The 12162-nt window shown below is 41.0% G+C and overlaps 1 long non-coding RNA gene across 2 annotated transcripts in view; it reads left to right on the top strand.

Moving 5' to 3' along the window:
* LOC144529431 (uncharacterized) overlaps positions 1–7769 on the top strand; it is a 112030-nt gene extending 104261 nt beyond the window's left edge. For both annotated transcript variants that reach the window (XR_013502990.1, XR_013502991.1), the window contains exon 7: positions 7498–7769. This is a non-coding gene — a long non-coding RNA (uncharacterized LOC144529431). The remainder of the gene's footprint in view (positions 1–7497) is intronic.
* Positions 7770–12162: the final 4393 nt, after the last annotated feature.

Genomic DNA, 12162 nt, shown 5'->3' with positions numbered 1-12162 from the left:
TTGTCAAATACTGATGCTTGATCAGTGGCTCTCAGCGTCAGATACCGACGCAACAATCACCCTTGACACGTGTTGTCTTTGGGTCAAAATTGAAAATGAACTTTTTTTGCAGTTTTTTTGTCATATTTTTCAATGCTTTTGAGACTTTTTTTTAAAAATGTTTTGTCACTTTTTTCAACGCTTTATTTATTCTTGGTCAATAAACCTAATATATTACATTATACCTAAATCTCAGTCTGGCTAATAGGATGGTTTCGCATCATAAGGTCATTACATCTCATATAATTTCAATCGCATCTTCTTTGCTTTTACGAGAACACTGATTAGCTCTCAGTACAGAGCTGAACTTTGAAGGAACAGTTAGGCATTTTCATTCCAAGAGTTATATGAGGAGGTTGAAACCATGATACCAATTATCGAGCACATTTTTTAAATGTTGCTAAAATTAGGTGCGTTTCCATCAACTGGTTTGGAGTGAATAAACTACGCTACAGTAAAGTTGGTGCTATAGCCTAGGCATAGCTGTAATCTGCTGGTAAACAAACCGCAGCAGGCACAGGTAAACACGTCTTCACAAGATGGCGCCCCCGGACCATGTGCCCGTAGCCTCGTATCAGCGTGAAATCAACTTCACATTCTATATTGTCTGTGAACGGGTGTTGCCATTTTTGCCATCAGAATTTGAAAGTAGTACTTGAACAGAAAGTTCCACACAGCTGCAGGGTTGTTTTCAAAAATGCTTCAACGGCGATTCTCTTTACTAAGCGAGGTTTATGCTGACAAAAATGTCATCATCACGTATTTTGTGTAAAACGCGAAGGCTCCGCAAGTCAGTCATCGTATCAAATCCGCCCCATATGAGATAAATTATTCTGATTGGCTAGGTTCCGGCCGGCTGGAAATCTGTCTGAACCGGAGGCTGACCACATGTATCTGATAGACCAAATAAAACATCAGCTTGCAGATTTGTCTGGTTCCCAGCATAATGTTTAATCTAAATTGGTAAATATGACAAAGCTGTGAGGCTTTCAGTATGGGTGCGAAGGCAGTAATACTTTAGTTAGCTTTGTAACATCAGGTTAGATCTAATGTACTGATATCCAATTTACATTTCACTATACATATTCACAATACTTTACCATATTATCAAATCTGCCAATTTCAGAATGTGTATTTCCAATTTAGCCTGCATACACATCCCAAATTAAGAAATACAGCTAAAATGGGTCTTTTTTAATGGGCTTTACTGTGAGCCTGTTTTAAACTAGGTGCAGTATTAGAGCATCTATTCATAACTGAGGACAGAAATCACTCTCTACTGCACTCTGATACATATCCGTTTAGACACATGGAAGGATTAGCCCCTAATTAGAATTTTATATACAAACCTTCCTCTATTACACTGTGTTTGACATACTGAGCAGTATGTGCTGCATTACATTCATCATAATGTAAGCTTACCTCATAAAGTGATTTATGTCTTTGATAATAGCTGTAATACACATCTGCAATCACACACAGGCACACACACACACACAGCTTCCCACACTCAATACTTCACCCTGTCTGCCACGACCGGTGCGGTCTATCAATCAGAGTAAGCTGACAGCTATGGCTAATGCTCCCCTTTTATTTAACTGTGCTTCATAATTTACCATTAGATTACTGGGTTTAGATCATATTCAGCATATGTTGTGCTGTTTGTAGTGCTCTTTAATTGTGATGCTAATCTATAAGCCACAGAATACTGTCATTTTTGACATTTTGAGGAATTTATTAACATACCTTCTACATTTTGCATATTTGACATAAACCATGTCAAGATTACATGCTGATCCATGAATATTTGCTATGAGGAATCTGATTATATACACTCTTTAAAGACTGGACATGAAGCTAAATGTTACCTGAAAGCTAAATACAATATTGAGTATCACTTACATTGATGCTCAATATCAGTGTAAGTGATTTGCCACAAACATCTGCGCATAGACATGTTAAGAACTTTGACAAGCACATAATTGGCAGGCTGGGCATGCTTAGTTATTCAGCGATAATGAGAATAGCTCTCTCTCTCTCTTTGCCTCTCTCTCAAAAACACTCACACTGCCATATCGTGCAGAAGTTCAACAGAAACACTGATTTAAGCCATCAGCTCTGCCTGTTGTGCCAACTGGACTCATGCCCATCCTTCAGTTAGAATTAAGTAAACATCAGTAGAATGGCCATCATTGTCATCGTCAGCAGAATTTTCCTCTGAGGAAAAGCACCAGGCACGATATCTCCAGAGCCGTGAACTTTAATTGACCTCGTTACGAACTTGAATCTATCATCTTAACTGAGGTGATCTGGCGATGACAGCCCTGCACATCCATCATGGAAGCTGTTTAAGCCCTGCCGTCCAAAAAAACTGAAACAGCACAGAGTCAGACTCAATAGAACAGAAGAAGTTTAAATTTGGTGCTAGAGTGCTAAGTGCTAGAGTCCAACTTTTTCCCTCTCAATCAATCAAACCTGTACAACTTTGCTTTGACTTTCAGAATCATACGCACCGAAACATATATATTATGGAAAAATGCTCTTCCTTTGTAGTGCCCTCTGTTCAACTTTGCTTTGCATTTTAATACTTCTCTCCATTCTAGCAGGTCTATTTCTTTGTTAAATCCCCTCTGTTCTGGCTGCTATAGCCCTCCACATAGAAAGGTTAAACACACCTAAGCAGAGGCAGAGTGACTGATGCTGGGGCTGTTTCTAAATGTTAATGACACCCTCCGGGCACAACGCTGTATTCCGCAGTGTCCTACTGCAGAGTTATAGTGTGGCGGTTATGCTATAGTGGCTCCATCTGTGCACACACACATCAATGCAGACACACACAGACACACACAAGGGACACCCCACTGTACAGCTGGCACGCAGCCAGGAGTCCTTCCACTGACTAGTCAGGGAGAGAAATCAATCAAACATGGCTTGTCAGGGCCCTGAATCCATTATGACAGGGAGAGTGGTGAGGCTTGAGTAAACAGGGATGACAAGGAGAGACAATTAGCAAGAATTTAGGCTGTTGTTAGAGGCAAGCTTGGGGATTTGGTATTCCTGCATGGCCTAGTTTGGCCCACCTCGGCTTAGGTCCGTCAACAGGCTCGGCTCGCAGCTTTATTGCTGGTAATTCACTAGCCCTCCGTGTTTTATGCCCTCTCTCTTTACAGCCTAAGCAGGCCAAATCCATTTAAATAAACACCAGTGCTGCAGAATGATGGCTGAGGTGTTTAAAAGCACTGATGCAGGACTAGCACATACACTGCATCACAGATGGGGCCATTACGGCATTTCAGCGCAATATAGTGTACAAGTATTAGATCAGACACAGAGGAGCACACTGAGAGAAACTGAGAGCCTCTTTGAATTTATATACCGTACAATAGTGGCGTACATGACTGCTTTTGTATAGCGCACATTGATTATACCTGCAAACATGGTATAACACATCCATCTGTATGCAGGAGTTGTTTGCTGAAAATCATTCCCCAACCTGCAAAATTAGTCGCAAGATTTGCACTACTCGGATCAGGAGAGGAACTGATTTAGAAACAATGTGCGGAGAGCTAATGTGCGAAGTAAGTGCGCAGCCATTACTCATATGTAAACTCATTACACTGGTCTAATAGGTCTGTCCTGTGACTCTGCCTGTGCCTGCCTATATGGAAAGAACATTAGTGCGGCCTATGTATGGAACACAGGAGTTCATTCATTCTTCTCTATGGTATGGATCAGACAGATAATTAACTGCAGAGACATGAAGTCATTGTTCAGTTAGAGATATGGGCCCGCTCTAATAAGAGCTCACACTGTGCGAGGAGAGAACGGGGCGAAATTACAGGGAAGGGTCGGCTAATGTCTGATGAATGACTCACACTGTCTCTTTGCACTGTATGTCATAGCTTATGGTCCATATACTCAGTATGTGTGCTGTGGTAATTTTTACAGTCCAAATGTGCTTATTGCTACTTCACTTGGATGTTTGAGCTTCACTGTGCAGAATGATGTATGTGCAGAGTTTGACACTACTGAAGGAGTAAGTTTCTCACCTTAATCTCAGTCTAACACATCAATGTACGAGCAGGACTTGTCACATCCCAAGGAGCTTAAAAGCCAATTGCATCGCAGTGTGCCACGTAGACAAGTGTGATATGGAAACTTGCAAACTCCTTGCGACCTAAAAAACACTTTGAATTGATTTCTTACCGTTCCATTCTGCTGTTTTTTTTATATGCTAGATTACGCATTGTTTACATGCGTGTTTGCTAGCTTGCAGTCTTCTTCTTCACCACCTTTGTTGATGTTTGTATTTTGAGTAAGTATTTTGTAAAAAGTGAGATTTCCATGTCTTTTTTTTTTATAATAGAGCAGGTTGAGGTGCTATATGAAAACTGTAAAAATATCAAAATGCTTAATCCACAGAGGAATGCAGAGAATTTTTTTACATTAAAAAAATCCCGCGGCACACCACCAACCAAAAATGTTAATGACACACTGTAGCCTAATAAGATCAGAATCTGCATTTTTCCTTTTTAAAAATGTATCCATCGCTGTTGCAGGCTTACATTGATGATCTCGGCCCTACTGCTTACATCCTGTCACTGCCACCTTTCGCGCGCATCCCGCGAACGCGCGAAAGGTGGCAGTAATTCTTTTGTCTTAAATCAACAAGGTCATTATTGCGATATACTGCCACGTAGGGCTATACCAAGCCGTCCTGACTTCCGTACAGCTGTGATGTCACAACTATACTATATACTATACTTCCCTGGCTGCAATGACAGTGCAGAGATGCAGTGCAGATGGGTAGACCCAGAAAGGCTGACCGATGAGAGCTGACTTGGCTTGTTTGGCAGGGGGGCTTAAAGATACAGGCACTAAAACGGAGCATGCACTGAGCAATAACCTGGACATTTGGGAGAAATTTAGAGATATATTATACTGTAGTTATTATGTAACAACTTTACATAGGCTACTATTACAAGGTATAGTATGACCATAACACTGAGCAAAAATCTGGACGCTTGGCCCACCTTCTACTGCTAGATGACCATCCCCGACCACAGTGGAACTGCTGATGTTTTTTTTCTTCTCACAACTTTATTTTGTAACTTTTCACAAAAAGCATGTGACACAGAATACAATTATAAACCAATTTGGCATCATACTTATAATAGAATACAAGGTGATCTTTTTTCGAGGCCCTGCTGGAGCAATGATTAGGAGCAAAGCACACTAACGTTACTGTAGTTTTTTTTAGCTCTCTCAGTTGAATGTTAAGAGGAAGTTATAGCAAAGCCTAGAGCTTTTATTGTGACGGGTAAAACGGAAGTGGAAATAGGCGGTTAGTTGTTGCCTTTGACAAGGGGGTAAGCCTCTCCTCACAACGCGTACCTCCGATGGCGCCATTTTGATGCTAACAAGCCATCACCCGCCGTTGGCATTCCATTGACTGCCATTCATTTTTACGTCACTTTGACAGTGAATAACTTTACATCTGAAGCGTTTAAAGACTTTATTTGTCCATTGTTTATTTCTAAAGAAACACGACAATGTATAAAAGGCTCCATTACCTTGTATCTCACGTTATGGCTCCGTAGCAGGCGCTTTTGTAGAAATAGGCTGACGATTGTGTCATAACCACGCGAGGTTATGACACATAGTAGAGGAATTACCTTATAGTACAGGAGAAGCTTGCAGACAGTTTCGACTTACATTAGCTGTTTAAGATTAATTACTAATGTTAACTAGCATTTTAGTTAGCAATAATTAGCCTGTGTCCATGTTATCTCCTTACATATACCTACGCTCTCTGTCTCTGCAAGATTGGGAATGATTGAGATTTCTCTTGGCACAGCTACCAGAAGACTTCCAACTTTCAGACAGGTTGCTCACGTCACATTTACGTCGTCTCTCTCAGTTGGAGGCTGCGCAGTAACGCTCAGCCATCACCGGAAAAGTGCTTCTAATATCCTTCACTGGTCTCCATCCAGAGCAACGGGATCTATTGGTCTATTTTAGATGCTGTCTATGGCCTTTGACTGTGTGGTTGGTGAATAAAGAGAAGACTTCTCGGGACTGACATAGCAGTCCGTGTTTTTTTTTGAGTCTAAGCGACATAAATGCTTGGTTACTACTTTCGTTACTAGCTACTACTACAGTTTTTAGTCAGTATACAGCAGGATTCGCTTTAAAAATGAAGCTCAGGATGGGTCGGTACGACCCAACTTCAGACTTGAAACTTGCAAGTTTTTCCATTTTTATGTTGTTTTACTATTTATTTTGAAGGTTAACATTAGCATGTTGCATAGCTAATGCGGCTAACATTCCCTGCGATTGTAGCCACACAGATTGCAGAAATGTTAATACTCAGAGATAGTGTGAACTTTAAAAACCTTTATAGAAACCAGTTAAATAACGACTGAAGGCATTTTTTTCGTGAAACATTGTACTGCAAAGTTAGCTCAGCTGGCTTTGTACAAATGAAGACCCTGTCTGCTTAGTTCTCCTCCAGTCCCTGTGCTAGCTACTGTATTATTGTAACATAATGTAATGTAGATTTACTTATACTAACACATTTTTCCCACTGAATGATGAGTTGACGAAGCTACCTCATTCTCTAAAGGCTGGAGGAACTACAAGGGGAGAGCATTAATTAATATTTCCCTGCAACCTTGATAAATTCAATATTAGCTCACAACGACTCAGTGTCCTCAGAAGACTGAGCTGTCTGGGCGTCAGTGCTCAGTTTACTGAGCTAGTATACACCACACACATTGAAAGTGTTTTAACCTTTCACCTCTCTGCTTGGTTTGGCCATTTAAGCTGCAAACTCAAGAACAAGCTTAACAGGATAGTGTCAATGGCTAGCAAAATAGTGGGAAACCCCCCCAAAACACCTGACGCAAATATACACTGACAGAATGAGGAATAAAGCTAGGAAAATCACTGCAGATAGTACACACCCTCTTTCCAGCCAGTTTCAGAGCGCTTCAGAGTGCCTCTGGCAAAAAGCGTTTTTTAAAAAAATCCTTTATTCCAAATGCCATCAGTATCCTCAACCAAACCAAGTGACAACACCAAACTGAGCTGCTATTTATTCTTTTTTATCCAGATATTTTTAATCTTTTTTATACTTTTTTATGTTATGTTTATGTTTATCTGTCTTGTATGTCTGGTGAGCCAAAGAAAAATGAAAATGAAAAGATTTATTCTATTCTATTCTATTCTAGCTAAATAATGGACTCATGGCTAGTCAGCTTACTTCGTCCTTTCGGATTTAATGCCTCAGAGACGCAGGCCACGTAGGCTACCTAGCAACATTATTGTTTGTAGCTGTTGCCATAACTACACATTTAAGATGATGTAGTACTGTAGAACTAGCCTATAACTTCTGTAATCACCTTGATATGATAGGACAGTATAATCACTAAACACTAAATGTGCAATGTTTTACAGGTCATCTGAATGACCTGGTTCTGGACTTAACAGACTCTCCTTACAGTACTAAAAACCATCAGAGGAGAAACGGCATCAGGAAAGTCTCAGTATCTTCAGGAAGATGCATCAGGATGACCATTGACCTGAGAGCCTACATTAACAGCTGACACAACTTGACACAACACTATACAAAAACTCTTTACTCTGGAGGCCATGGTGTGGACAGTTTACATACAAGTTTTTTTTTTTTTTAAATTTCCATTTCACTAATTATAAATAAAGTGATTTACTTTTAAGGAAGGTTTTGTCATTTTTACATTTTCTTTATGAAAGAGGGATGTAATTTTAAAATTAAAAGAAGAAAGAAATGGGGCGAGGGGATAGCTCAGTTGGTAGAGCGGGCGCCCATATGTAGAGGGTTTACTCCTCGACGCAGCGGGCCTGGGTTTGACTCCGACCTGTGGCCCTTTGCTGCATGTCATTCCCCCTCTCTCTCCCCTTTCATGTCTTCAGCTGTCCTATCAAAATAAAGGCTGAAAACAAAAAATAGAAAGGAAAGAAATGGAGGAACTAACATTGCTTTTGATTACAGCCAGCCTAACCCATAGTTATCCTGTAGTTACCATGTCAGTAAGCGTATCAAGGGGGATCTAACACTGCTTTAGAATACAGCCTGCGTTCTCTGTAGTTATCATGTAAGTAAGCGTAACAAGGAGGGATCTTACACTGCTTTAGAATACCGCCAGTGTTCCCTATATTTATCATGTAAGTAAGTGTAACAAGGGGGGATCTATTCATTGTGAGTCATACTTGTGTTTCATATTGCTATATTTATTTGGGATTTTTTATCCTGGGATGAAAGGAGAATGTGCACACAACTGAAAAAAAGGTAAGTACCTTGAGGAGCTGTAATTTTTGGTCTGATGGAGAGAAGTCTTACAGCATTGTAACAACTTCAGATTTCTCAGATTACCCCTAAACAGAAGTGAGTAACCTCTAGGGTGAGTGAATTCTGTCCGACGTTGGCAGGCAGAGCCACAACGCCATAAATGAGCCTCAAGGAATAATGTTTGCTGATGAGGTGAACCTAAGAAGGTCTTCAGAGACCGACAGTATCTATGGCGTACACTGTCCCTGGTCTTTTGTTCGGAAGAAAACACACAACTGCACCCCCATAGTTAATTTAACTACCCCCAAATTATAAATGAACAGTGTAGTTTGCCGGTTTGTTAGAAATAGGGTAATGCTAAACAAATTCAAAGTTCAGATTTATGAAGTGATTCAGAAGTCATTTCATCACTCCATCTACCCTGAAACGAATGACGAAAGAATAGAAGTAGCCTAATGTTTTATATTTGTGATGTTTCTTTGCATGTTTAAAGCTATAGTTCGTAGTTTCTGTCTCCCCCATGAGGAATTGTAAGTAATGACAACAAAACTGTCGGCGCAGCCACATGATACAAGCCTTCCGTGACTGCTGTGAAGCTTTAAAGTATGAGTGCATGGTTTCAGCGCAATCAGCAATTTCATTTTTGTCTCAAATCGTAGGCATCTACGTGTGTATTCAGAATTGTGTATTCCTGAATACACTGTGAAAAAGCCCGGTCTCGGGAAACAACACAGGGGTCGTAAATGTCAAACAGACACTAGAGGCACAGGCTGTGCACCAAAATACAACAAAGGGGGTGGGGGTTAGTGACAGTCAGTTAGTCATGACAGTTACGGAAACATGGGGGGAGTGGCGAGTTTGCTCTGTTTTGTTTGGTATTTACTTGGAACATCAACAGAAGTGACGTCATGCAGGAACTCATAGTGCACCTTTAACTTAATGCTTATTTTAGACAAATAACTCCAGAAAAAAAATAATTTATGTTTACTAATGATTTTTATTAATGACTACTAATGTAAACTTGATTTGTCTACTGCATCAACTCACCGCTCTGTGTTAATACAGCTTGACCTTTTTATTGAAACATACCCTAATGTAACTGATTTGTCTGCTCCTGTATCAATTAGTTAATGCTTAATATCTCAGAACTGCAGTCTAATATCACTTCATGTCTTAAAACGTATCCGTTGTGTATGCTTGAGGATGTTATAAGTCAGTGGACTATATATTTTTCTTCTCGCTTAAAATTGTAGGCAGGCTACTTAGTAGGCCAAACCTCCGGGACCTCTTAACCTGTGACCCTTGCTGTCATCAGGTCAGCTGCTAGCTGCTATCATCCTCGTTTTTCCTGCCGCCACGGCATCACTATTTTATGAATGAAACATGGCGGAGAAACGTAAAAGTGCTGATAACTCCTCTGTATCAAAAAAGAAAGTAAGGCTCTATCTCGAGAGTTACCTCAACTTCGGTTTCGGAGGGGGGGCTCAGCTTTTCTTAGACATAAGTAGGGGGGGCACCAAGGAAAAAAGGTTGGGAACCACTGGTATAAGTCATAAATTAAGTGATTTTGATTCACAGTGAATTCAAAAGAGATGGTGTGATTGTCTAACAAAAAGTGAGAGAGGGAGAAAAACAGCAAGTAAAAATAAGGATATAATCATGCTCTGCCTTAAATGGACATTCATTTTTTTATAGAGCTGAGCGAGTTCCCGTCATAAAGTCAAATTTATGTCCCCTGCTCGGGAGTTGTCTGGGGCTCCCACACAAGGCCAGCCTGTGCTTGGCCCGACCCATAAATCCTAACTTTCGAATTTTTGAATGGACCTCTGTGCTAGACCCGGGAGCCCGTGTCGTGTCTGCAGTGGAGGGAGGGCCCTGAATTACAGAACCTCCACAAGCAGTCCAGTAGGAAAACAACTGTGAAGTTTATCACATCATTCCAAGAAATGTAGGGAACCCTCGCAGTACAAGGCCATAGAGGAGAGGCACCTAAGAATTTTTGGTATTTAAGTGTATTTGGTAAAGAAATGGCTGTATGAAAGGTCTGAAAATCCACAGCCATTGCATGTCTCAGAGTGCACTGCTGCTACATTTGATCTGTCCCTGTGGGATAGCATGCATGTGTGTGGGTCTCAGCGGAATAGCTAATGCATTGTATATATACATGTCTGTGTGTGTCTTTGTGCTAGAATATTTATCAAAGGACAACTAGACGAACTAAAAGCATAAAATAAGCAAAGACGGCACACTTTTACACGCATGTACTGTACTGTTCTTATATTGGTCACATTTATTCCCATCCTCTGCACATCGCTGGAGGCCAATACAGAACACAGAGAAAGAGCCAAATGGAAGATTATTCAGAATAACATCGGCTCTTTGTGAGTCCTGATAAAAGTGAGTGACAGCCTCAGAACAACTTGTGATGAAATGGTTGCATCACAGCAATCTGATAGCCATCTCAATTCTCAGTATCCTCTCTCCTCACATATATGATTCATATAGATGCATGGAGGATTTCTTCAAAGCTCTCACATGTTTATAAGTCCATAACATCTGACGCATTCATGTTTACGCTCCCAAGCCACATTTGACATTTTCTGGATATGATGAATCATTAATGATGACCTCAATAGGCTTTTACATCTTTGGCCCACTGATCAATAAAGTGGTTAGGGGAGTAGGTCAGCGGCTCTCCAGAGGTGTCTGTCAGTGTGTGCATGTGTTTGTGTGTGTGTGTCCTTGAGTGTGCCTCCAAACAGTCACACCCAGCAAGCGACTGTAAAGCGTTGGTGCTAATTGGCGGCCAAGCGCAGCTCTGTCTCCGGCGCGACGCTCCGGGGCTGGCAGAACTGTGGCTGGTTTTCCAAGATTTTTTCCAAGCAATCACTACCTGCGAAGCTGTGGGAGTTCCATCCATTATTGATCAGATCCAAGGATGAAAGCAGGAACTCTCAGTGGGGACTGAGCATTTTTGGCCCCACACAGGAAAAAAACAAACAAAAAACAGCCTTGACCGCCAACTCTGTGTGAAAAGAGACAAGGAAATATCTTTTTTAATATATATGGCACTCAGCCTGAGAACGGAACTGTCTGGAAAGCAAAAGTAAATAAGCTGAATTTATGTCAAATGAAATGAAACGCGCCATGTGGTTTGAAGCTTTACTCACCCCTAACATTTAGATGCACAGTCCTCACTGAGATTTTTTGTACCCAGATGATGACATTGTGTTATGTGCTGCTTTGCCAGCCTTGGCAGCAGCTCAGCTCGGGACTGTTCAATGATTCAGCTGTGTAGAATTGACCTGCACCTCACCTTGGCAATACTCCGCAACCAAATGGACGTTTGGCAGCCAGAACACACACTGGATATGCAAGCATGTGTGCACGCCAGTGATAACACACATTGACTCGCAGAAATACACTGACACACACACGCTGGGAAAGGTTACAATGTTGCTTGAAGCAAAGAGGCAGATGGTTGACAATGATAAAGTGCCAGCACTGGCAAGGTGGATAAAATATGCATTTCAGTTTGTGTGTGCATTTATATGTGCCTATACATCTCTCTGAGGTAGTGCTAGGGCTAATGCACGCCTCACATCAGTCTAAACATCTCCCAGCAGTGTGTATTTATGATGCAGATTTGTTCTTGCCTGTTAGTGTGTCTCTCCCATCCAACAGCAAAGCAAAATATTTTGCCAGAAGTTGCTGTAATATACTTTGAAATTTTATAATGAGCTATAAACTCAACCACTGCTGGTGTTGAATCATCATTTAAAGGAAATAAGGGC

Source organism: Sander vitreus, chromosome 14 (assembly GCF_031162955.1).
Source record: "Sander vitreus isolate 19-12246 chromosome 14, sanVit1, whole genome shotgun sequence".
NCBI lineage: Eukaryota > Metazoa > Chordata > Actinopteri > Perciformes > Percidae > Sander > Sander vitreus.
The sequence above is the reverse complement of the archived record's forward strand: the minus strand, read 5'-3'. Positions and strand labels throughout refer to the sequence as shown.